Source organism: Equus przewalskii, chromosome 2, assembly GCF_037783145.1.
Source record: "Equus przewalskii isolate Varuska chromosome 2, EquPr2, whole genome shotgun sequence".
Lineage (NCBI taxonomy): Eukaryota > Metazoa > Chordata > Mammalia > Perissodactyla > Equidae > Equus > Equus przewalskii.
The window spans coordinates 21,016,960-21,041,835 of NC_091832.1; the positions used below are offsets into that span (position 1 = coordinate 21,016,960).

General features: G+C 41.1%; 1 protein-coding gene across 5 annotated transcripts in view; it reads right to left on the minus strand.

Moving 5' to 3' along the window:
• The window catches only part of THRAP3 (thyroid hormone receptor associated protein 3), an 81,278-nt gene that overhangs the window by 23,246 nt on the left and 33,156 nt on the right, over window positions 1–24,876 (minus strand). For all 5 annotated transcript variants that reach the window (XM_070594539.1, XM_008517519.2, XM_070594519.1 and 2 more), the window contains one exon: window positions 17,656–17,763. The gene's annotated coding sequence lies outside the window, so the exon portion shown is untranslated. The remainder of the gene's footprint in view (window positions 1–17,655; window positions 17,764–24,876) is intronic.

Sequence of the window (24,876 nt, forward strand, 5' to 3'; positions counted from 1 at the left end):
AAGATATATAATTACATGGGTTTTATATCATTAGAAACACAGATCTTATTTTTCTACTCCAAGAAAAAGGAATAACATAAGCAGAGGCGGCCAAGGCAAGCTTCTCCAAATCAAAAACTCTGAAAGATAAGGAAGAATTAAATCACTCCTTTTCCTTTCTCACTCTGGACTGTAGTTTGTTCTTAGTGCCCCTAGTGACTATGCCAGCATGGCGCTTGGCACATGGTGGTGTATGCTGAATTCACCAGAACGAACATTTTGGGAGTATGTGCTAGTCTGCTTCATGTCTGGAACCCTGTAGGCAGCCTATGGAGAGGCTATATTTGGCAGGAGATTGGGTTCCTAATACTAAGTAGTGCCAAATATAACCTCTCAAGAGGCCACCCTGGGGTTCCAACCTTGGCAGCCCTACATGGCCAAGCTACAAACAAACTGCAACTGTCCTTCAGTCCGTAAATATTAGGTACATATTCAGAAAGGTCTTCTCAGAGAAGATTTAACTGTTTATTTGTATAGAAAAAGGACTTACTAGTCAAGCAAATAAAAATGTAAGGCAAACATACTACAACCTGAAAACAGAACAATAACATAAAACAGACCCAAAGCCTTCCTAATATGTAAAAAATTCAAAACTAAATTCTTTAAAGCTCTCTGAAGCCATGGAAGGACATGGAAATTGAGGGCCAGGGAACTAATGCCTATGGCGAACAGTGTGATCTCCGGATATCCACACCTAAGCCATTGTGAATGGCTTCACTGCTGTAATTTAATGTCTGTACAGGGCTTTGCTGGGCAAACTATTTTTTCTTTTCTCATTCCCATTAACGTCAAACTTACTATCTCACAGGATAGTCAACTTCTTCAAGAGACGGGCTGTACCTTAAAGTGCATATCCAGAGCATTTCTTATGGTGCTCTCACTTCAATGCTCACAGTACACTCACTTTAAGACCAAAGTACTAGGTAGTCTCTTGATAAACACCAGTCTCTTTCTCTAGCAGGACCAGCTGCTTCCCTGCAGCAATGAAGCATAGAGGTGTCTTTATCTTATTTTCTTAGGTTATCAGAATGAATTCACATCATGAAACTGTTACTAATTCCCACTCCAAGGATTCAGGAGAGAACAGCCAAATGGTAATTCAAGAAAACAGGAGGAATAACATTTATTTTTAACGTTTAATTTGGATTATAGGACCCAAATAAGATCTAAGCCTAGAGAATTTCAGGACAGATGAATAAATCTCACCCTCTAAAAGGAAACTACAGTAGTCTTCCATTATCTGCAGTTTCGCTTTCCGTGGTTTCCATCACCCACAGTCAACCATGGTCTGAAAATATTAAATGGAAAACTCCAGAAATAAATAACCCCTAAGTTTTAAACTGCATGCTGTTCTGAACAGTGTAATGAAATCTTGCGCCATGCCGGTCCATCCAGCACATCCACACTGTATCCGCTACCCATCGGTTAGTCACTTAGTAGCCTAGTCGCTTAGTAGCTGTCTCAGTTATCAAGACTGACTGTTACAGTATGATACGGCTTGTGTTCAAATAACCCTTATTTACTTAATAATGGCCCCAAACTCCAAGAGTACTGGTGCTGGCAATTCGGATGTACCAAAGAGAAGCTGTTGTTAATCTCTTACCGTGCCTAATTTATAAATTAAACTTTATCATAGGTATGTAGGAAAAAACATAGTATAGAGAGTTGGGTACTCTCCGTGGTTTCAGACATCCACTGGGGAGTCTTGGAACATATCCCCTACAGATAAGGGGGTACTAGTGTCAAAACAATGGATGAAGACAGTTACCTACAGAAATCTTCCCAAAAAGCAACCCTCCAAAAAGAAATGCAAAAATCTCAGCATAAAACTTAGAATCCTTGAGGTAGGTCCCTAATTTAAGACATCAATATTGTAAGATATACTGAAATATTCACATGTTCAACCTCTATGACATGAGTTTATAAACACACAAGTTTTAGTAATGAATATAAATACTGAAAGCGGGAAACTGAAGCATAAGAATTTGCATCTTCTTGAACTTCACAGAAAGAGGTGGCTATGATTTAATGAACCATAACAATTATCTAAGGAAAACTACCCACCTAGAAGGAGGGGGACCATTGAGTTCAAACCTAAAAGTTAACAGATAGCCCAGCAAAAGATTTTTGCCGTTCTGGCTGAGTCAGGCTAAAGGTGCGGGTGTCACACTTACATCTAGCAATGTGAAGTTTACAGGATACTTGTGTTGACAGTGGGGAAAAGGATTTTAAATTGGGACTATCTTGAAAGGTTGGGATCCATCAGTTCCTCAGGTAGCACTATTCAGCTACCATGATTTGACGGATTTACTACTTAAAAACATCCAGCTCCTCGTGCTCTGTATCTAGAATGTGTTCATCAAATACCCTTCTAAATTAGAGTTTGGTCTCTGGATGGACCAGCCTACCAGAAAAGACTGCCCCAGGCAAATACTGGCTCTCTTGCTAGATGTGTTTCCATCAGAAATTGATTCTCTGGCACTTTAGCAATAACAACTGCTAACCTTTACTAAGATGTGCCAGATAAGGAGCTGGAAACTTCAGTATTATTTTACACACACAAACTGCATTAAGTACTAAGTTCTGTACCTGTTTCACAGAAAAGGAAACTGGGACTTAAGGAGTTAGGTAATTTGCCCCCAAAGTTCCACAGCCAGTTTAGTCCAGAATTCAAACAGAGATCTCTCCAACATCACACCAGTGACACACCATTACTTCATGGCTACCCCCCAGTTACACTCCACCCATCAGTCTCTTGTGAATTTGATCAGTTAAAAAAAAATCTCCAAAGCATAATTATCTCTGAATTTGGTTCTTAAACCAGCAAAGCCGAGATGCTTAACTACAGCAGCCCACAGTTCTCCTCCCCACACCTATCCCTAACTCACAACATGAAAAAATGGAAATAGGCTCTGCCTGAAACCTGTATCAGAACTTCCAGTGCAAAAAGAAGCCCCTTGCCAAAGACTGGAGGAATGCCTCTACTGGAGGTGATTTTAGAGAGCCTGAACTAGGAAAACTACAGCCAGGTGTACAGAACAAAGAGCTTCATGTAACGAGAGACTAATAACAAGAAACATGAACATAATGACAAGGGTTAAAAAACTGTCCCCGCCTGGAAAGACAGCCCCCAGAGGGGCAGATCCACCCCAGCCTCCTTCTGGAAGGATTCTCTGCTACAGAGCTTCCTTCCACTGCCCTCCACCTTTAAGTATGATGATAGCTGTAGGTTTTTCATAAATGTCTATGATCAGATTGAGGTTTCTTTCTACTCTTAGTTCGTTGAATATTTGTATTATGAAAGTGTGTTGGATTTTTTTCCAAATGTTTTTACTGTGTCTACTGAGATGATCATGTGGTTTTGGTCCTTTGATCTGGTGTATTCCATTAAATAATTTTCAACTGTTATCACGTAACACCTGCTTTTTAAGATATATCCTGAAATTAGTCTCCCCTCTTTCTAGATCTCTAGCATAACCTTAAAAGAATGGGAAAAGTCCCTGAGGACTGACCCCATGTCCCTGTACTCCCTCCCTTCACCCAGGCCTGAGTCTCTTCTCTGCCAAGAGGACAGCACACTTTTTCAGATGAGATGAGACTACATTAGATAACTATTAGGTAATACAAGAGTGCTAACCAAATTAAGCTTAACAATTCAGGACACCAAACCCAGGAGGCTACAAAATGGACTGCTCAGAGATCACGTCTGATTTGTTCTCCATTTTATCTTCAGCACTTTGCACAGTGCTTAGCCAGAGTGGACACTTGGTATTTGCTAAATGAGCAGGTTCTTTCAAACTTCCTCTTCATCCTCCGTTATCTTCATCACACAAGCAGGAATAATAAAAGATCAGTTTATCAAATACTAACAACACAGTCCACGAATAAAGCGTGTATCACAGCCCTAATCATAATCACTCCTGCTCAACTAGAAGCTGAGGTCATTCTTATCCCTTCTACATCTTACTCAAAGGCACAGAAGGCCAAATGATCTCAGTGTGAGGGAGACACACACTTCATTTATTAGTGTCAGCTCAGAGGGAAACTCCACTGCCTCAAAGTCAAGACAGGCATGCTTTCAACACTCACTAAAGGCAAGAAACAGAAAATTCTTGGTGAATAAGACATAAAATGACTAAGATAAAGAAGAGATACATGAGAAAATACCAAGAAAGAAATCCGCCATTCATAAAGGTTTGTAGAGAAAGTAGTGGGCCTGATTTGTGCTCTGTATGCCTCTGGATAGTCAGAGGTGGAAAAGTAGAGCTCAGGTGAAATATTAAACATGTTTACTATTTTATGCTTTTCTCTGGAGATCATGCTCTCCTGAGTAAAAGAGGGAGGGAAAGAGGGCATAGAATCAAGAGCAGCTGTGGGTAGCTCAGGATACCACACTGCCAAGGCTTCACCTCCCCCCATCTCCCTGAAGGAATCAAGTCAGAGAGCCCTTTCCAGCATGTACTCTACTAAATGGCTCCCATAAATTATTAAATAAATCAGTAAATATAATACTAATTTCAATTCTGAGGTCTTAAAATTTACAGAAGAGAATACCCACATGGGCATTAAGCACCTTCCTGAAAGGGGGCAGTGGGGCAGTCCTTTGGCGAGAATGGCAATTTTACTGCTTAAACAATTTCAGGATACAATAAAAGGCTTGCCCTTGCCTATCTTATAGAATCAAAAGTACTCTGGAGTTTAGCACCAAAATTCTTACACTTTAAGTATTGAATTCTATGGGATTTGGTATAACTTGTTTTAAAAGTGTGTACTATGTAGGTACAGATGTACATATAAGATAAACGCATGTAAGCACATGCAGCAAACTGTTAACAGTGGTTACCTCTGTGGAATAGGAAGGAAGATATGAAGGGGACGGGGGCAGGGGAAGGGAGAGACACGAAATGGGGCAGACAGAATGGGAGCACTTGCTTCTTACCTTGTATTTTACTTTTTTAGCTAGTCATTTTACAGGTGAATTCCCATTATTTAAAAAAGAAGTTGTTGGTACTGATTTATCTTTAATGTGGAACCAAACATCTACCTACCCTCTTCTGAGATATTTAAAAAATCTGAAAAGTTAATTTCTACATGACCCTAAGTAAATAAAACTGTATTTTATTTATCTATTTATTTTTTGCTGAGGAGGATTAGCCCTGAGCTATCATCTGTGAGAATCTTCCTCCACTTTATATGCGGGATGCCACCACAGCATGGCTGACCAGTGGTGTACGTCTGCTCCCAGGATCCAAATCCATGAACCCGGGCCACTCAAGTGGAGCACAGTGAACTTAACCACTACACCACAGGGCTGGTCCCTAAAACTGCATTTTAATCACTCAAGGTCCATTTCAGGAAACCTTATTAAAACAGAGTTGTTTTGCTCTTCTATGACTTTCAAGAGGGTTAAGAAATCCAGCCTTACAGGAAACTGGATTCTATTTTTTAAAAATATTACTATGGAAGTGTTGAATCAAACAATGCAAAAGTAGAAAAGAATAAACAGTGTAAGGAACTCAAGTGTACCCATCATCCAGCTTCAAAGATTATCAATTCTCCGGACCTGTCCAGTGACGCAGCAGTTATGTTCACATGCTCTGCTTCAGTGGCCTGGGGTTAGCCAGTTTGGATCCTGGGCATGGACCTACACACTACATATCAAGTCATGCTGTGGCAGGTGTCCCACATTTAAAATGGAGGAAGGGGGGGCTGGCACCGTGGCCGAGTGGTTAAGTTCGCGCACTCTGCTTTGGCAGCCCAGGGTTTCGCCGGTTTGAATCCTGGGCGCGGACATGGCATCACTTATCAGGCCATGCTGAGGGAACGTCCCACACACCACAATTGGAAGGACCCACAACTAAAAATACACAACTATGGACCAGGAGGCTTTGGGGAGAAAAAGGAAAAAAACAAAATCTTTAAAAAAAAAAATCTTTATAATGGAGGAAGATGGGCACAGATGTTAGCTCAGGGCCAATCTTCCTCAGCAAAAAGAGGAGGACTGGCTCAAGGTTAATCTTCTTCCAAAAAAAAAAAAAATCAATTCTCTACAGGTGAGCTCTATTTATGGTCAAAATCCTAAGAGGTCTGGGTGGATACAGTCAGTCTCTGCAGAAATTTTCCCATACCTTTTCCCTAAAAAAAAAATCAGGGGCCAGCCCGATAACATAGTGGTTGAGTTCACATGGTCCGCTTTGGCAGCCCAGGGTTCACGGGTTTGGATCCTGGGTACAAAGCTACACACTGCTCATCAAACCATACTGTGGCAGCATCCCACATACAAAAAAAATAGGAAGGTTGGCAGAGACTTCAGCTCAGGACCAATCTTCCTGACCAAACAATAACCAAAAAAAATCAGAGATTCCTTATGTTAAAAAAATCCAGACAGGGGCAGCCCTGTGGCCGAGTGGTTAAGTGCGCACACTCCGCCTTCGATGGCTCAGAGTTTCACCAGTTGAGATCCTGGGTGTGGACATGGCACCGCTCGTCAGGCCATGTTGAGGCGGTGTCCCACATGACACAACTAGAAGGACCCACAACTAAAAGTATACAACTATGTACTGGGGGGATTGGGGGAGAAAAAGCAGAGGGAAAAAAAAATCCAGACATACAAATATCAAATCATTATGTTGTACTTCTAACACTAATATGTTATATGTCAATTACACCTCAATTAAAAAGCAAAAACAAACAAAAAACCTGACATGCAATGAAGGGAGCCAAATGGCTCCCCTCTACAGGCTTCTCCATTTGTGCTCTCCAAATAACATGATAAAAGGAGAAGCATTTAGTAGCAAAAAACAATCGCTCCGATTTAAGTTCAACCACATTTCCCTTACGTATGTATTTATTTTTGAGGAAGATTAGCCCTGAGCAAACATCTGCTGCCAATCCTCCTCTTTTTGCTAAGGAAGACTGGCCCTGAGCTAACATCTGTGCCCATCTTCCTCCACTTTGTGTGGGACGCCTGCCACAGCGTGCTTTGATAAGCAGTGCGTAGATCTGCGCCCAGGATGCAAACCGGCCAACTCCAGGCCACCAAAACAGAGTGCATGAACTTAACCGCTGCGCCACCAGGCTGGCCCCCAAACACATTTAAAGTAAATTCCAAAGTGCGACCTTAAACTATCTCCTAATACAGGACATGAGTAGTCCAAAACACCATTCTCCTTGGGGGCTGTTTTTAGAAATGTGAATAGTTCACAACAGCTGAGGAAATTACTGTAAGAGGGGAGAAAATACACATTAACAGACTACATTTTTTGATTAGCAACCCAAAAAAGCTAAGGTTTCTAACTCTATGGAGTCCAAAATCCACTGTAAAAATTGTGAGCTCACTTCAACTGTTTGGCATTTGGGGAAATACGTGACACGGTAACGTTTTACCAATGTGCCTTTTGTGCTAGCCTTACTACTGACTTCCCTGAAAATGCCTCTTTTATTAATGAGAGCATATATTTTAGTTCCCTTATTCTAACAATGGACTTGTTTACAAAAATTCTCAACTGTCCTTCCGAAAAGTTGTTGTTGGGCTGGAAAGAGAATTCAGAGGAGGAACCAGCTCGGCAAATTTCCCAGCAACAACTCAGCACAGGGATGCCTCCGTGCTGAGCAACTGGAGGGCTCAGGGGCAGCCAGTAAGGCCCGCCCCCTCAGAGAAACAGTATTTGGCCCTTGGTTCTCACATCAAGGTTAACTGCAGAAACAAACGGCCCAACTGTGTGTACTGTTTTCACTACGTAAAAGGACTAACTCGTGTTAGTTATCCATGGACACAGGGATAATTTTTCTAAGCGAGCATTAAGAAGTCTCCCTGAGTGGGGCTGGCCCCGTGGCCGAGTGGTTAAGTTCGCGCACTCTGCTGCAAGCGGCCCAGTGTTTCGTTGGTTCGAATCCTGGGCGCGGACATGGCACTGCTCATCAAACCACGCTGAGGCAGCGTCCCACATGCCACAACTAGAAGGACCCACAACCAAGAATATACAACTATGTACTGGGGGGCTTTGGGGAGAAAAAGGGAAAAAATAAAATCTTTAAAAAATAAAAAAAAGAAGTCTCCCTGAGAGCAAGCTCTGAAGTAGTTGAAAAGCAAAGCAATTAAGGAATGGCAAGCCTCGAGTAAAAGTACACACAGTTTATTTATAAAAACAAGAGAGCTCTTTTCCCCTAAGTCAAGAACATTGCCAATGTGGGAAGTACTGGGCCAGCTCTTATCCACAAACGTTCCCCTCCAAGTCCTCCAAAAGTCAGTCTCTGCTCTCCCTGCTCCATCCTATTACTTTAGACGGCAAATAGGAACACCAAGTTATCTGCCCCAGAAAATTCATACCAAACTGCATCGCAAAAACAGAAAAAACGATGACATTTTGCTGTGACTTCAAACTTGAGGAAAAGGAGTAATTCCTTTCTAACAGTTTTGCTACTTACTTTTGATGCCTTGGCCAGTTTCTGACCTGTTCTCCCAGACCTTGTCTCCAAAAGCCACGCGATGCCCTGCATTCAGTGGGTGGTGCGGGCACTCAGGGCTGTCTATCCAAGAGGGAGCCCATCCCACTCCAGGAAGTCTTCTTGACTTCCTTCCTTTCAAACCCAAGAGCCAGTCATCAACTAAGAAACAAGAGATGTTGCTTTAGCCTCCTGTTTGGCTATTGAATGGACTTTCTTCCTTCTCTCTTCCCTCCTCTGCCCAAAAATATCAAGACTGCTGGGGGAGGGCAAAACTCATCTTTTTCAATGCCACTGGTGAGCAATAAAAAGCTGCAAAGAAAAGAAAATCACTGGCACGAAGCAGTGTTCAAACACCTTAAATGAGAAAAATGTGCCAAAGCCAACTAATGCTCCTGATGAACCCAGAAACCCTTAGTTGGGACAAGTGTTTTCACCTTTCTGTGCTTATTTTTTCATTAATATAATGAAGATCTGGAATGGCACTATCGCTGACTAAAAAGAGTTTGCACAAACTGAACAGGACAGTCCTCACCCCTACTTCAGCCATGTCCGAAAAACAGAATTAAACGGTAAGGGTTAACGCTTTGCTTTTACAGAAGAACCATCCCTCCAGCTCCACGCCATCCACTCTGAAATTCACTGCAGAAGAGATCACTCAAGATTCCTATCACATCCTACTCCTCCAGAGAAACTGGCCAATCTGCCTGAAATAGTCCAGCTGATCAGGGACTTGGCCACTGACTTGTTGACTGTAATTAAACTCATCACTTGCCTTGGGGACAATCCAGCTACACCAAATTCAGGCGGCACCAACCTGACTTGGGAAAGACAAGTTCCCAGAACGACTCAGGGCTCTGCTTCAGCACAGGCCTGTCAGGGGGAGGGACACTGCTGCTTCTTTCCACCAGAAAGCCAGAAAGAAGTCACATTTCGTTCTTGCTCTTCAGTGAGTGAACAGTTTCTGGTCCTGAAACATGGCAAACTCCACTCGTTCCATCTTTCACTTTTTAAAGGAACAGGACCACATTACTTCTCAATATCTTGGAAAGGTAGGAAAAAGTCAAAGAGATATGTATTTTCCATATGGCACACAATACAGCATGTAGAGGATCACTCATTATTTCAAGTCTGATTTCCACACAGGAATCAGAGTCTCATTAAGCTTTCTTCTTTATTTACTTTTTTAACACCAGAGAAAATATTAAATAATTTAAGATCATGACAAATCTTTGCTGGGAAACAACTAAACTCCTGTATCTCCCCCAATCAGAAAACATACAGAAGTCTTAAGACAGCTAGGATATTTAATATTCCCAGAAAGCAACATAATTTAATCAATCAGCACATGAAAATTGTGAAAAACATACAAAAATAATGAGCTTAGGTCTCAAGTTGCCAGCTTGAAAAAAGCTAGTACAATAAAATGTATGCAAAAAATTTTATGCACCTATTTCTTTTACTGTAAGTATGCCTCCCAGAGGTATTCTGGAGGAGCAAGAAGTATGTAGGTGGAAAACACAACTTTATTTGCCAGCACCCTGTGTTCTAAGTATAGTTTATCTAATAACATCATAGCAAAAGGAAGTGACTCAGAGTAAGAGAGGGGTTCTGGGGGACTTGAAGAAAGTATAATCTCTGTAGATTTCAATTTACTCTCTTGTTAAACGTGGATAATAGTGGACATACAACTTAACTTCTCAACTTTCAGGATAAGTAGCAAGTAGGTTGGGCTTTACAAACACAAACAGGACACTGCACTAAGAGGTGCTTACTGGAAAGGCAAATACACAATTATTTCACAATTTTGTAAATAGTTTTGCTTTCTCATTAAAGCAAGTTTCATAATCTCTGTACTTTATAGGTACTTTGGTAAGACTGGTGTGAGCATAATCTCCAAAAATACCATGGTCCAACAAGTACCAAGAGCATTCTTCTGATCATTCTATTGGAATGTACTGAACACTTACTCCGTGCCAAGCATTATGCTAGATGCAGCAAACAAGAAAGACAAGTTCCTTGCCCTGTTGCAGAAAATCATTTTTTAATATCTCTTCAGGCCCATAATGTGACTTGGGAAGTTTTCTTTTGCTTGCACCAGAGTAAAGTCAGAAAGGAGGTCGCCAGTTGTGAGATCTTTTCCAAGCCACATTCCCTCTTTGAACTGAAGTTTCTCATGTGTTAAAAATAGGGATAACACTTAAGTTAATAATGATGTATCAATATTGGTTCATTACTTGTGACAAATGGACCGGACCAAAGCCTTCAAGATGTTAATAACAGGGGAACTTGAGCATGGGGAATATAGGAACTCTTATGAGTTAAATTCTGTCCCCCTACCCCCAAAATTCTCATGCTGAAGTCCTAACACCAGGTACTTCAGAGTGTGACCTCATCTGGAGACAGGATCTTTACAGATATATGACTGATGTCCTTACAAAATGGGGAAATCTGGACACAGACATAGATATGCAGAGGGAAGAAGATGTGAACAGACACAGGGAGAAGATGGCCACCTACAAGCCATGGAGAGCCCTGAAAGATCCTTCACTCATAGGTTTCAGAAGGAACCAATCTTGCCAACACACTGATTTCTGAACCTCTAGCCTCCAGATCAAATCATGTGGGACAATAAACTGCTGTTGTTAGTGAGCTAGTTTGTGGTACTCTGTTACAGCAGCTGTAGCAAACTTACACAGGAATTCTGTACTAGCCTTGCAATTTCTATACATCTTACGCTACCCTCAAACAAAAAGTTCATTAAAAAAAAAAAAAGACAGGGGTAATGGTGTTCATATGTAGCAGTTATGAAGACAAAAGTAGACAACTAAAAAAATCCCTGCTTGATGGAAAGGGAACGATGTGCACACAGAACACAGGATTACCCAACACACGGTACACAACCAGGCTAGGCCGAGAATCCAGGTTTTCTTCAGTGTTTTCCATAATATAATGGCACTTCAAGTTGGGCATAAAGGTGGGTGGTAAGTGAGGGGATATACTGGAGTGTATTATCAATCTAAAATGCCCTGTCCCAAATGGACAGGATCCTTGAGTCACTTTCTAATACTGGACCAGGTACTGCAGTGGGTAGTGGCTCTGGCACCAAAAAAGAACTGAGTTCCAATCTTGGCTCCTCCACTCATTAGCTGGATAAGATACTCTCTCAATCATCCAACAGTGACCTACACCTCCCAGGACCGCCATGGGAATTAAGGAAGTGTACGTAAACTGCCCGGCATGCAGCAGGTGTGAGCTCACACCAGAAACTATGTTTAGCCACAACCCCAGAGGGGTGAGAGGGAGATATTTAGGAACTTCTCTGAGAGGAAACAGATTTCACCACTGATTCTATTTTCTTGCTATTAGTAATAAGTATTCAGATATCTTCCTACACAGAATAATAAGTGTTTTATACCTTCACTGGCTACATTGGGATGTGCTGCACTGAAAAGATGTACAGAAGCAGGAAAAGGCCGTGTTCTAAGGTTATGACCTTTGGAGAAAAAAAATCCCTTTGCTGCTGGATGTTTCAGGGAAAATCAACAGCAAGCTGAAGCACCATTCATTCACAACTTGTTCATCACAATATCCCCACTGCAGGCAATTTCTGGTATTTTCTCCTGAGAATTTGTTCATTGGGTGTCTATTAAGCTCAGGATCATCTATGCAATTAAGCGTCCATCATTAGAGAAATAGAATGAATAGCACAGTATAGTCAGCAGCTTAAATAAAATCTCTGATTCACCCCAGAGGCTCCTCTCCTATGTCCCTAGGGGACAGTAACAGCAATTTTAGTTCCTGTTTTAAATGGGTATGTGTTACCACTGGGGATTATTTTCTCCCCATTTTTCAGAAGAACCCTCAGCTTTTCTAACTTAATAAAGACACTATAGCCTATGTTAACTAATGATCTACAGCTTCCTTCCAGCTCTCATTACGGTAAACCTTTTTAAAAACTAAATTAAACAGCCAATCATGACAACTATTTACTTTTCAAAATGAAATTATTATTAAAGACCTTGGGCTGAACCAGTGGTACATATTACAATCACCTACAGAGCTTAAAAAAAAAAGTCTATCAAAATTCTTATTCAGAATACCTGGAAAGAGATTAAAAATCAGTGGTTTATGGACATTCTTCACAGATCCCAAGGACCAGGACTATGGTCTCTCTTCATCAAGTAATAACCCCACCACTGATACACAGACATCTACTGTTCACATGGAGTTCTACATAAAGCCTATTTACAACTCTAAGAGCAGAAATCAGTTGTCTGACATCTTTTATAGACATTAGTCATTTTAGGATCAAATCATCTTCCCCAAACAAGTCTATCACACAGAGGTTTGGAGGGGAAAAAATGTGTGTTTTTATTTTGCTACATGTTAATCTATCACTGCTCTAAATTCTGTTTAGAATATGGAAGAGCATCAATCAATAACTAAATCATATTCATTTATGTCTTCTGCCCTTCAGAAGTATGAGCTCTTAGAGCTGCACTGTCCAACACACACGTGGCCACCAAGCACCTGAAATATGGCTGGTCTGAACTGAGAGGAGCTGTACGTACAAAATAAATACAGGATTTCGAAGACTTAATACGAAACCAGAATGTAAAGTATCTCATTAACTATTTTTTATATTAATTACATGTTAAAATGAGAATGTGGTGGATATATTACATAAAAGATATTAAAATTAATTTCATCTTTTTTTTTTAATGTGGCCTCTAGAAAATGTGAAATTACACGTGGCTCATGCTAGACTTCTCTTGGACAGTGCTGTCCTAAAGGAAAACAATGATTACGTCTTTTCAGGTGCTCAGGTTTTGAACCTGATCCAATATTTTCAGTCGCTTTTAAATTCATCATTTATTTTCGCAGTTTCTAGTCTCTATCCACTAATAGTTCCTGTTGAGCTAACTACCTGATGTCTTTCCATTTACATCGCACTTTACCAGAGAAGTTGGGGGAAAAAAAAGAGATGTCTTAACATACACAAAACTCTACGTAAAAAATCAAAAACGATTTCAAAATCTGCTATCATTGGGGCTGGCCTAAAGTTTGCGCGCTCCGCTGCAGGCGGCCCAGTGTTTCGTTGGTTCGAATCCTGGGTGCGGACATGGCACTGCTCATCAAACCACGCTGAGGCAGCGTCCCACATGCCACAACTAGAAGGACCACAACGAAGAATATACAACTATGTACTGGGGGGCTTTGGGAGAAAAAGGAAAAAAATAAAATCTTTAAAAAAAAAATCTGCTATCATTTTGGATCTTACCACTCACCTGAGTCTACAAAAGAAAAGAAATCCAAGAACTCAATCTGTTGCTTCCATTTAAAATGAATTAAGGCACTATTCAAAGCTACCTAAATTTGAGAAAACTCAACTACCCCAAGCCCAGGTAGATGCAAACACTCAACCAGAACTTAGCTCAGACACACGTGGCCACTGCAGCTCCCCTCTCTTGGATTTCCTTCAGGAACGGCATGTAAACTACCTAGACAAATAAGCCTATTTCCTAGAACACCTTAAATTTGCTCTTTTAAAAAAGGAACAAAACTGATTCATCAGATTTATAATACGAAAGCTCTGGCTTGCCAGTTTCAAAACTCTAAGTGATCTGGCCCCTGCCTACTTCTCCATCATCATCTCCAACCACTCTCCCCGCCTTCAATCATTCTACCCGAGCCAGTACGGCCTTCTCTCTCTTCCGTAAACAAGCCAGGCATCCAGACACTCAGCATCTGTACACTGGCCCGTGTGTCCACACAAACACCCTTCTGCGGTCTCAGGCAGGCTGGCTCCTTTCTCATCCTTCGGATCTCAGCTACTTGTCAAGATCTTCCTCTAGTTCACTATCCAATGAAACCTCACTGTTTCCACACCCCCAAGTTACCCTGCAGTCCTACTGTTTTCCTAGCACTTAGGAAAATCTGAAACTATCTCATCTGCCTCTCCAAACTTACAGTAAGCCCCCCAAGAACAGGGGTCCTGTCCGTCTTGCTCACAGCTGATATCCCTAGCACAGACAACAGGCACAGCAATGAGCACTCCAGCGTCTGACTGAATGAATCAAAAAATCCAAAGCTGCCTTTACACACACTCACTCCCCATTAATAGAGGAGGGAAAAAAAGCTGCCTTAAAAGATGAAGGTGAGGGGCTGGCCCCGTGGCCGAGTGGTTGAGTTCGCGCGCTCCGCTGCAGGCGGCCCAGTGTTTCGTTAGTTCGAATCCTGGGCGCGGACATGGCACTGCTCATCAAGCCATGCTGAGGCAGCGTCCCACATGCCACAGCTAGAAGGACCCACAACTAAGAATATGCAACTATGTACCTGGGGGCTTTGGGGAGAAAAAGGAAAAAAATAAAAATCTTTAAAAAAAAAAGATGAAGGTGAGAACCTTAGAGGTTAAAATAATCTAGTAAGCTTATTTTAAAAATTATACAACTGGCTTCCTATGTACATGTCCTTCTAGTCTTTATTTTCTAATTTCTAATACTTAAGCCTCTTGAAGAACTGCCATATTTCTGTATGGATAAAAATAAGTACAGAAATAATTACATTTTGCTTGCTGAAGCTGGAGAGGGAAGAAAGGCTTGCATCACTAAGTATTTAAAGATGAAATAAGGCTATAATAATAAAAATATTGAGGATTAGCACAAGACTAGACAGATAACGGTAAAAAAGACAAAGTTTAGGGCCAGGCCCCGTGGCCGAGTGGTTAAGTTCACGTGCTCCGCCTTCGTCGGCCCAGGGTTTCACAGGTTCAGATCCTGGGCACGGACATGGCACTGCTCATGAGGCCACGGTGAGGCAGCGTCCCACATGCCACAACTAGAAGGACCCACAACTAAAAATATACAACTATGTACCGGGGGGGAATTGGGGGAGTAAAGGCAGGGAAAAAAAAAGAAGACTGGCAACAGTTGTTAGCTCAGGTGCCAATCTTTAAAAAATAAATAAATAAATAAAGACGAAGTTTAGAAACAGACCCTATAATACACCCTTACAAAGGGTGCTTTTCAGGGGCTGGCCCCGTGGCCGAGTGGTTAAGTTCGCGCGCTCCGCTGCAGGCGGCCCAGTGTTTCGTCGGTTCGAATCCTGGGCGCGGACATGGCACTGCTCGTCAGACCACGCTGAGGCAGCGTCCCACATGCCACAACTAGAGGAACCCACAACGAAGAATACACAACTATGTACCGGGGGTGCTTTGGGGAGAAAAAGGAAAAAATAAAAAAAAAAATCTTTAATAAAAAAAAAAAAAACAAAGGGTGCTTTTCAAAGAACCAGAAAAAAGGATAAACCAATAGTTGGGACAACTGACTAACGACTCGGTACAAAAAGCTGGATTTCTTCTTACCATAAACAGAAATAAAATTCCAAATATAGTAAAGAAATGTAAAAATATAAGCCATTAAAAAAGAGAATATTAGTGTCAATTTCATAGGCCTATATGAGCCTATTAAAAAGATTATCACTGGGGGCCAGCCCGGTGCACAGTGGTTAAGTTTGGACGTTCCGCTTTGGCGACCCGGGTTCGCCGGTTCAGATCCCAGGTGCAGACATGGCACCACTTGGCAAAAGCCATGCTGTGGTAGGCATCCCACGTATAAAGTAGAGGAAGATGGGCATGGATGTTAACTCAGGGCCAGTATTCCTCAGCAAAAAAGAGGAGGATTGGCAGTAGTCAGCTCAGGGCTAATCCCCCCCCCACCAAAAAAACAATATCATCAATTTTCTCAAAGGTAAAAGATACTGTATCCATCATAAATGCTGACAAAAATAAATTTAAATGAAACCTTAAAAAAATAAAAATATAAGGACAGGAACACAAGAATAAGAATAATAGGGGGGCTAGCCCTGTAGCCGAGTGGTTAAGTTCACACTCCGCTTCAGTGACCAGGGGGGTCGCTGGTTCAGATCCTGGGTGCGGACATGGCACCGCTTATGAGGCCATGCTAAGGTGGCATCCCACATGCCACAACTAGAGGGACCCACAACTAGAATACACAACTAGGTACTGGAGGCATTTGGGGAAGAAAAAGCAGGAAAAAAAAATAGAAGATTGGCTACAGTTGTTAGCTCAGGTGCCAATCTTTTAAAAAAAAAAAAGAACAGGAAAATTGACCATAGCATGCAACATAATTTGGCTGTGAATAAGCTACACATAACCATAATACTGTCAACAGTGACTATTACTCTAACCAAAATTATATTATAAACAGTGACAATAAATGTGGATATATGACGTAGTCAGGGGATTCTACCAGAAACTGTTACTATCCAAAGTGGGAAGTTAATAAATAATACCAGAAGCTGTAAAGTCATTAAGTAGCAAAATAAGCTTATCATTTAGAGGTAGCACCAAAAGAAACAGTAAAGAGTTGAAAACGACTGCCTCTAGGGACTGGGAAGGAGGTGGGCAGGCACTGCTGTTTTTCATAAAAAGCCCTGTGGAGCTGATGGTCTGACATGTCTATTACAGGGTTTTTGTACATGTTTTAATAAAAAGTAAAATTAAAAAAGTACAAATGCATATGGAAAATGCTTTTTAAAGTTAAGACAGGAAAATGTACTATGGGGGAAATCAAATGTATACATGAATTTATTCATATCCATCACAAAGTTATCTAAGACAGGGAAAAAGGAGAGAAAAGACTAAATGCCTACCAAAAAGGAGCTAGTGAGATCAACTATATGGCACATCCATGATGAAATACCATAAGTCATTTAAAAATGCAAACAGGAAAAAATTTGTTCTTGTGAACAAGAACCATGTGACAAGGAAGTACAATTCCAATTTTGATTACACACACACATATCCAAGTAACACAGGGATGAAAAGAGTGTTCACAAAATGTTAATGATAATAGATAAGTTTATGGATGATCTTTCTCAGTATTTCCAAATGAATAAACGTGTTATTAAAGAACTCAAAAGTTAGTTAAAATAAAAAAGTAACTGCTGCTTCTACAAGTTGGAATGAAATCAGAGCAAAGCTACTTTATCATCTTGTTTCAGTTTGTTAAACTGAAAAACAAACACTGCCTAATAAGAAGCCAGAACTTCCATTAAGGAATCTCCTGGATAAACAATTCTTAACATAAGACTGGTTTTGTAAGTCAGTGAAGTTATTATTAGTTCCTTTTACTACCATGCACTTACCTTATTTGAACAAAGATTCAGCTTGCACCAGATCCTAAACAGACACTCCCTCAAAAGAACACTGGCAGTGCTGCTGGCTTCTCCAATGTACAAAGTCAGGATAGGATTCTGGAATGAGAGGAAATAAGCGGTGATAAAAGTTATCCAAACCTTGCAGATTGCATCTCAAAATACAGATGCTTGAAATCTATAACCAAAAACTCTACTTTAGCCCTCAACTTCACCCTAAGTGGACACAGGCTTCTCTCTCAAAGTACCAGCCTGAGGAGCTCTGTCTCTCTCACACGTTCCCCTCCACCCAACCTTCCACAGCAAGGCTGCAGTACGGAAAGCTAAAACCTTCCTCTTGTAACCTGATACTTTTGCCAGCAATATTTCAGGTGGTATGGTTTGCATTATGCAAGACTAATTCACAAACTGCATAATTCAACCTGGAGGATTACCTCAGAAGAATTAGACACTTGAAACCAAAAACATTTAACTGAGGCACGCTGAACTAAATTTAACAAATACATTTCAAGTTAAAATAACTCCCCATTCTCATCCCTCAAAGCACGTGGAAAAAAGCCTTCTGATCCAATTGTTTAACATTCTCGTATCTAAACATTACTAAAATGACTTTACATCAATGCTATGTAGTGTTACCCAAAACAAGAAAAACAAAGTTCCAAGATCATCAAGCTCATATATGTAGTTAATGTCCTCACTCCTAGCTTATTAAAGCCTTATCATTCACCCATATTACTATAAAGTAGGAAGGTACCCAAGATTCAAATAACCTGAAGATGCAGTCTTGACATTAATCTTTTCTTTTCTTGCTTACTCAGCATTCACTCAGATACCCACCACCCTTAGCTTTCTCTGAAACCTGTGGTTTGCACGCTGCTCACCCTTGCTTAGTGCACCAGGAAAGAAAGGAATCTATTTCCTTAAGCTATGGTCTCTTGGTACATGTTGAACCCTCAGCCTAAAATGACTCCTCCCCTCTCAGCAAACTCCTCCTCATTCCTATGAGGGTCTCCTTCCACAGTACGGTGTCCCTGGCTCGTGAAGCCTGGGTTAGGTACTGCTTCTCTGTGTTATCCTAGACGTGTCTCTCCTTACACTCATCTCATTGTATCTGTTAATATGTCAACTTCCCTCACAGGGCTGCGAACTCTATACACCTAACACTGATGTGTGTTTGCTGAGTAAACTGAATACCCAAGCAATAAACTCTTGACCTATACCAAAGGAAATCAGTAAGTGATATTACAAACAGGCAATAAGAATCCACTCTCAAAACTAACAGGATAAGACTTTGATCCAGATAAAATTAGTATTCAGTCAGATCCTTTACCAAATTAGAGACAACGTTGATAGATTTACTCAGTTGATAAACAGTAAAAATATAGCAATTTCAAACACTCATTCTTTCAAAATACTTTTGCATTTATTCTTGCAGGTTATTCTTAGAATTCATCCTAGGTTACATGAGCCAAAACTTCTTTCCCTGTTTCTAACTGCACAGGGGCTCACATCAGCCACCTCGAGGAAATCCCGATGACTGCTCCAGGACTGAGAACCGCTTACTCCACAACACAGTGAATTAAAGAAACAAACGACAGTATTCCAATACATCCATCCTTAAGGTTCTAATCGGACAGCAAGCACACATAAATTTGCCATTTTACTACCCCATCATGTTTCTTTCCTATTATTTAACCTCTTCTTGGATACTGGCAAGAATTCTATCATCCCAGCAAGTCTTCAATTTTCCACTGTCACAATGGGTGGAGAAGCAAATCTGAGGTTCTGGCCCTTAGTTATTCTGTGACAGTAAGGAGATACCTGAAGCCCTGAGTCATCCCTGCCACCACAGCTTTTATGTCCTGCCTGTGTCATCTGGACAGTCACAGGCATACTTTTCAGCCTTTATCTCCTGAACCTCCCTTGGTGAGATACCAGTATATTACCAAGGACACCCCAGCTAATACACACCGGTATATTAGCAAGAAAAGTATCTCTTTTCCTCTTCTACACAATTTCCTTTTAACTGTCCACTTATTCAATAAAAAAATGTATCAAGTACCTACTACATTGCCAGGCACTATTCTAGGCAATGGAGATTCAACAATTAAAAACTCTCCTCATTCCTGGAGCTTACATTCTAGCGGGGAGATGGGGGCACATGAGGGAATGAAAGTTACGACTTTATATAAAGTGGTCAAGGAAAGCCTCTCTCACGAGACAGTTGAGCAGAGACTTGAAGAGAAAGAGTATGCTGTGCCTTCTCTGAAGGCAGAGAGGACCAAAGAGAGGAAACAGTAAGTGTAAAGACCTGGGGAGGAAACATGCTTGCCTTATCTGAGGAAGAGAGAAAAGGAGTGGCTGCAACGCACAACGCCGCCAGGGAGCAGTCGGAAGATGGGGTCAGAGGCTTGGGTGAGTGGATGAGGCCTTGCACGCCATCATAAGGACTTTGGTTTTCCTCTGGGTGATGTGGGCAGCCACTGAGTGTTGTGAGCAGAGGAGTAACATGACCAGAATTACGTTTTAAAGGACTGAATTATGTTTCAAAAGTTATGTTTTAAAAGGATCATTTTGGCTGCTGAGTGTAGAATAGATTTTAACAGGGCAAGGTCATAAGAAATTGGCAGATATTGCCTACAATAATGCAGGTAAAGGAATGCAGTGGCTTAGACCAGAATGGAATACTCCCACACTCCATACACTGCTAGACCTTAAGTAACAACATAGTTCCTAAACACAAAGCATGAACACTAACATTCGAGGACCATAGCACTTGTACCTTCTACGGTTAAAGAAGACTTGAAATGTTTTTCTCATCTCTCCTCAAGCACCTCTGGTAATCTTTTATGAAGATACAGAATACAAGGAAATACAAGGATGACCGTGCCTGCTCCTATGAACCTGAGGTCAAGGCTAGTCCTTTAAGCCACCAGGCAACTTGCTTATATATTACTTAAGGACTAATGTGTTCTAGTTTCAAAGCATGATGGTGTCAACAAAAGTGAACAAAAGAGGACAGTGTCTTCTATTCAAGTTAACCCAAGGTATCCAATAAATAACGAAATTTAACCTTAGCCACTCCCCATTGAAAAAAATACTAGGAATTGATGAGATTAGGACAGTTGAGCAAATAAACCTTTAGTCTGTCTAAGCAGCTTCCATGGGTATCAGCAGGAACCAAGATTGAATCCAAGACTGGTGAAATTACTATGAACGGCTCTGGAGAGAAAGACACATACCTCCAAGTGCGTCATGCATACAGGGCCTTCTACATTAGGGGGTCAGCAAATGATGCACAGGCCAAATCTAGCCCAACCTGTTTTTGTACCACCCATGAGCTAAGAACGGTTTCCACATTTTTAAATGGTTGAAAAAAATCGAGATTTCATGTGAAATTTCTGTGAAATTCCAATTTCAGCATCCACGAAGGGTTTTATTGGAAAACAGCTAGATCCATTCGTTTACAGACAGCTGCTTTCACACTACAACAGCAGAGTCTGGTTGCAAAAGAGACTGGATGCAGTGGTCTCACCACTCTGCACAGCTACAAACTGCAGTGAGGCAGTTACAACTCTACAGTATTTGAAGCACTGTGCAGTGTCATATCATATATTATTTTTAAACCATCAGTGCATATCCATATGTCAAAACAAGAAAAGAAAAGCGGACTGTTAAAGAGAATGTTGCCCATTTAAGGCACAGTGTGGAGGTCAGTGGGGGCAACATCAGTAGTCAATTACAAGGCAGGTGGAGGGGAAAGGTGCTGACCTAAGTAATATGAAAATGAGTGGAAGAGGGAAGAGTGAAAGCAAAAGGAACTGCACATAACCACTGTATTCTAGTTGTTAAAGTCGTTTCCCAGGGGATATGGGTTAACAATTCTGACATCACTACACGTATATACTGGAATTAATAAATAAGAACATGGTAAGAGCCAAGTTTCTCGGTTGAGAATCGGAGGATAGTCAAGAAAAAAGCAAAGGCTGGAATGGTGCACACAGTACTGGATTAGAGTTGGAGACAGCACTATGAACTCATGTTTAGCTTACTGCAGATACAAATGGATATATGTGGAAATATCAAGAACTCAGATATTTCTATACGTATACAGAATACATGTTAATATACAGATATTTCCTGTAAGTATACATATTTTTCTATAGGTATATGAAATATATGTTAGCATATACACATCTATTTCCTTGCTTTGTCAGCCTACAAGACCTAGAAGCAATAATACTCCAGTAGCAAAGAGCACACCTAGCACCCAGACCTTGATTTCTAATACCATTGTCCAGTGAAAGAAACCAGGGCTCCTTGGAGAAATGGCTGGATCCTAGGGGTGGGGCAGGCAATACACAGGATGAGCCTGGAGTATCTTGCAAGGTCAGAAAGTAAGGAAGTGTTTAAAAAAAAAAAAAAAAACCCACAATGAAGGACACTCCTGTCCATCTGAGAGTTCTTAGCCAAAACTGGAAATATCTGAACAAAATACAGTCGTACCGGATAACTCAAAGTATAAAATATCCATGAGTCCACACAGATATAAATAAACGACTGAATAAATCAACAAATGGATGAGAAGAGACCAATCTCTCCTGCAGAAGAATTCCAAATAAATTACGTATATACTCCACCTTCAAGGGGGTGGAACATAACTCTCCACTCCTTAAGTGGAGTGGAGTCAGCCTAGTGATTTCCTTCCATAGACTACAGTATGGAAGGCAAGGGAGGGAGTAACTTACGTTGGAGAAACTAGCCAGGACTAAGGTTAACATCAACAATAAATCACGTTGATAGCATACACTCCTTGACATGATATGATGAAAATGGCACTTTACCTCTGTGGGCTTTCTCCCCAAAATCCCTAACGCCTGTCTAATCATGAGAAAAATATCAGACAAATACCAATTGAGGAACATTCTACAAAACATCCAGTACTCCTCAAAACTGTCAAGGTCATCAAAAATAAGAAAAGTCTAAGAAACCGGTCACAGCCAAGAGGAGTCTAAGGAGACATGACAACTAAATGTATATCCTAGATGAGATCCTGGAACAGAAAAAGGACATAAGGTAAAAAAACCAAGAAAATCTGAATAAAGTATAAACTTTAGGAATGTGTCAATATTGGTTCATCAGTTGTGACCAATGTACCGTGCTAATTTAAGATGTTAACAACAGAGGAAACTGGTATGGGGTAGAACTCTCTGTACTGTTTTCTCACATTTTCTGTAAATCTGAAACTCTTCAAAAACAAAACATTTGTGTGGGGCTGGCCCCAGGGCCAAGTGGTTAAGCTCGCGTGCTCCGCTTCGGCGGCTGCGTGTTTCCTTGGTTCCATCCTGGGCGCAGACCTGGCACTGCTCATCAAGCCTTGCTCAGTCATCAAGAGGCAAGGAACACCAATCAAAATCATTTACCCTTTTTCCTAAACAAATGGGTTTTTTTTCCTTTTTCTTCTACCCAAAGCCCCCCAATACATAGTTGTATATTCTAGCTGTAGGTCTTTCTTGTTCTGCTGTGTGGGACGCCACCTCAGCAAGGCTTGATGAGCAGTGCTAGGTCTGCGCCCAGGAGGGAACCAGGGAAACACGCAGCCGCTGAAGCGGAGCACGCGAGCTTAACCACTTGGTCATAGGGCCAGCCCCACACAAATGTTTTGTTGTTGAACAGTTTCAGATTTACAGAAAATCTGAGAAAATAGTACAGAGAGTTCCTGCCCCGATACCAGTTTCCTCTGTTAACTTTATTTTTTTGAGGAAGATTAGCCCTGAGCTAACTACCACCAATCCTCCTCTTTTTGCTGAGGAAAACTGGCCCTGAGCTAACATCCGTGCCCATCTTCCTCTACTTTATACGTGGGACGCCTGCCACAGCATGGCTTTTGCCAAGCAGTGCCACGTCCGCACCCGGGATCCGAACCGCAAACCCCGGGCCGCCGAGAAGCTGAACGTGTGAACTCAACTGCTGCGCCACCAGACTGGCCCCCTGTTGTTAACATCTTAAATTAGTGCGGTACATTCCTCACAACTGATGAACCAATACTGATACATTCTTATTAACTAAAGTTTATACTTTATTCAGATTTCCTTAGTTTTTACCTTATGCCCTTCTTCTGTTCCAGGATCTCATCTAGGATATACATTTAGTTGTCGTGTCTCCTTAGACTCCTCTTGGCTGTGACAGGTTTCTTAGACTTTTCTTATTTTTGATGACCTTGACAGTTTTGAGGAGTACTGGGCTGGATGTTTTGTAGAAGGAGGATGACTGAAGCGATATAATTGATACTGCTGGGCTGTTTACTGGAGAAGTCAATGCTGAGTCTGAAGTGACTGAAGAGTGAGTTAGCTTCTACGAATAATCTGTGTGGAACACCAATTCAATACAATCCGAACTTGAATCTGCTAATATGTGTCACAAACGATGGTGATAAAAATGTGTGGAGAACAAAGGGCTAAGTTCGACAAATTTAGAGAACTTGCAAAAATGTAAGGTATTTAAGGCATATGGTTGGTTATTCACTGTACTATTCATCAGGAGGTATTTTGCAAAAAACTTTTAATCCATCGTGTGTTACTGAGCCAGTATTATCAGGAGTGACCTTCATGCGCTCTCAATTCACTTTCATAGACTTAACTATCATCAGTTTTGTGAATTCTTGGCAGAAATATAAGATGAATCCTGACATGCCCTATCAAATAGGCTTAGCATAGTTCAATGGCTTAGCAGCAGTAAAATTTTTTGGTTGTTTTTTAGCTCAGGGCTGAAAGTGAAATTTTTCTGAACAAGAACCACCACCCTTAAACACTATTATTGAATACTGAATAGCTTTGGAAATTAGCTTTTCAGCAGACTTGAGCCAACTGTGCAACTGAGGAGCTTCCATCTACTCTTCGATTGGAAATGATTAATCTGCATGCTAAAAGGCAAATATCAAGTATCTAACAGAATTCTATAAATGCATTCCAAGTGATGAATATGCTCAGTTAGAATCATATGCTCCAAATAAATCATATGCTCATGGATTAATACTAGCACTTGGCAGTACTTATCTGTGTGAAAAGACAGTTCCAAAGATAACATACGTAAAGTCTCACTACACATTTCAGCATTAACAGATGGACATTTGCCATCGATTTTAATAGGTAAAGCTAACTTTCATCCCCAATGACGTGGAATGCTATCCCCCAAAAAGAATTCCATTCTTCT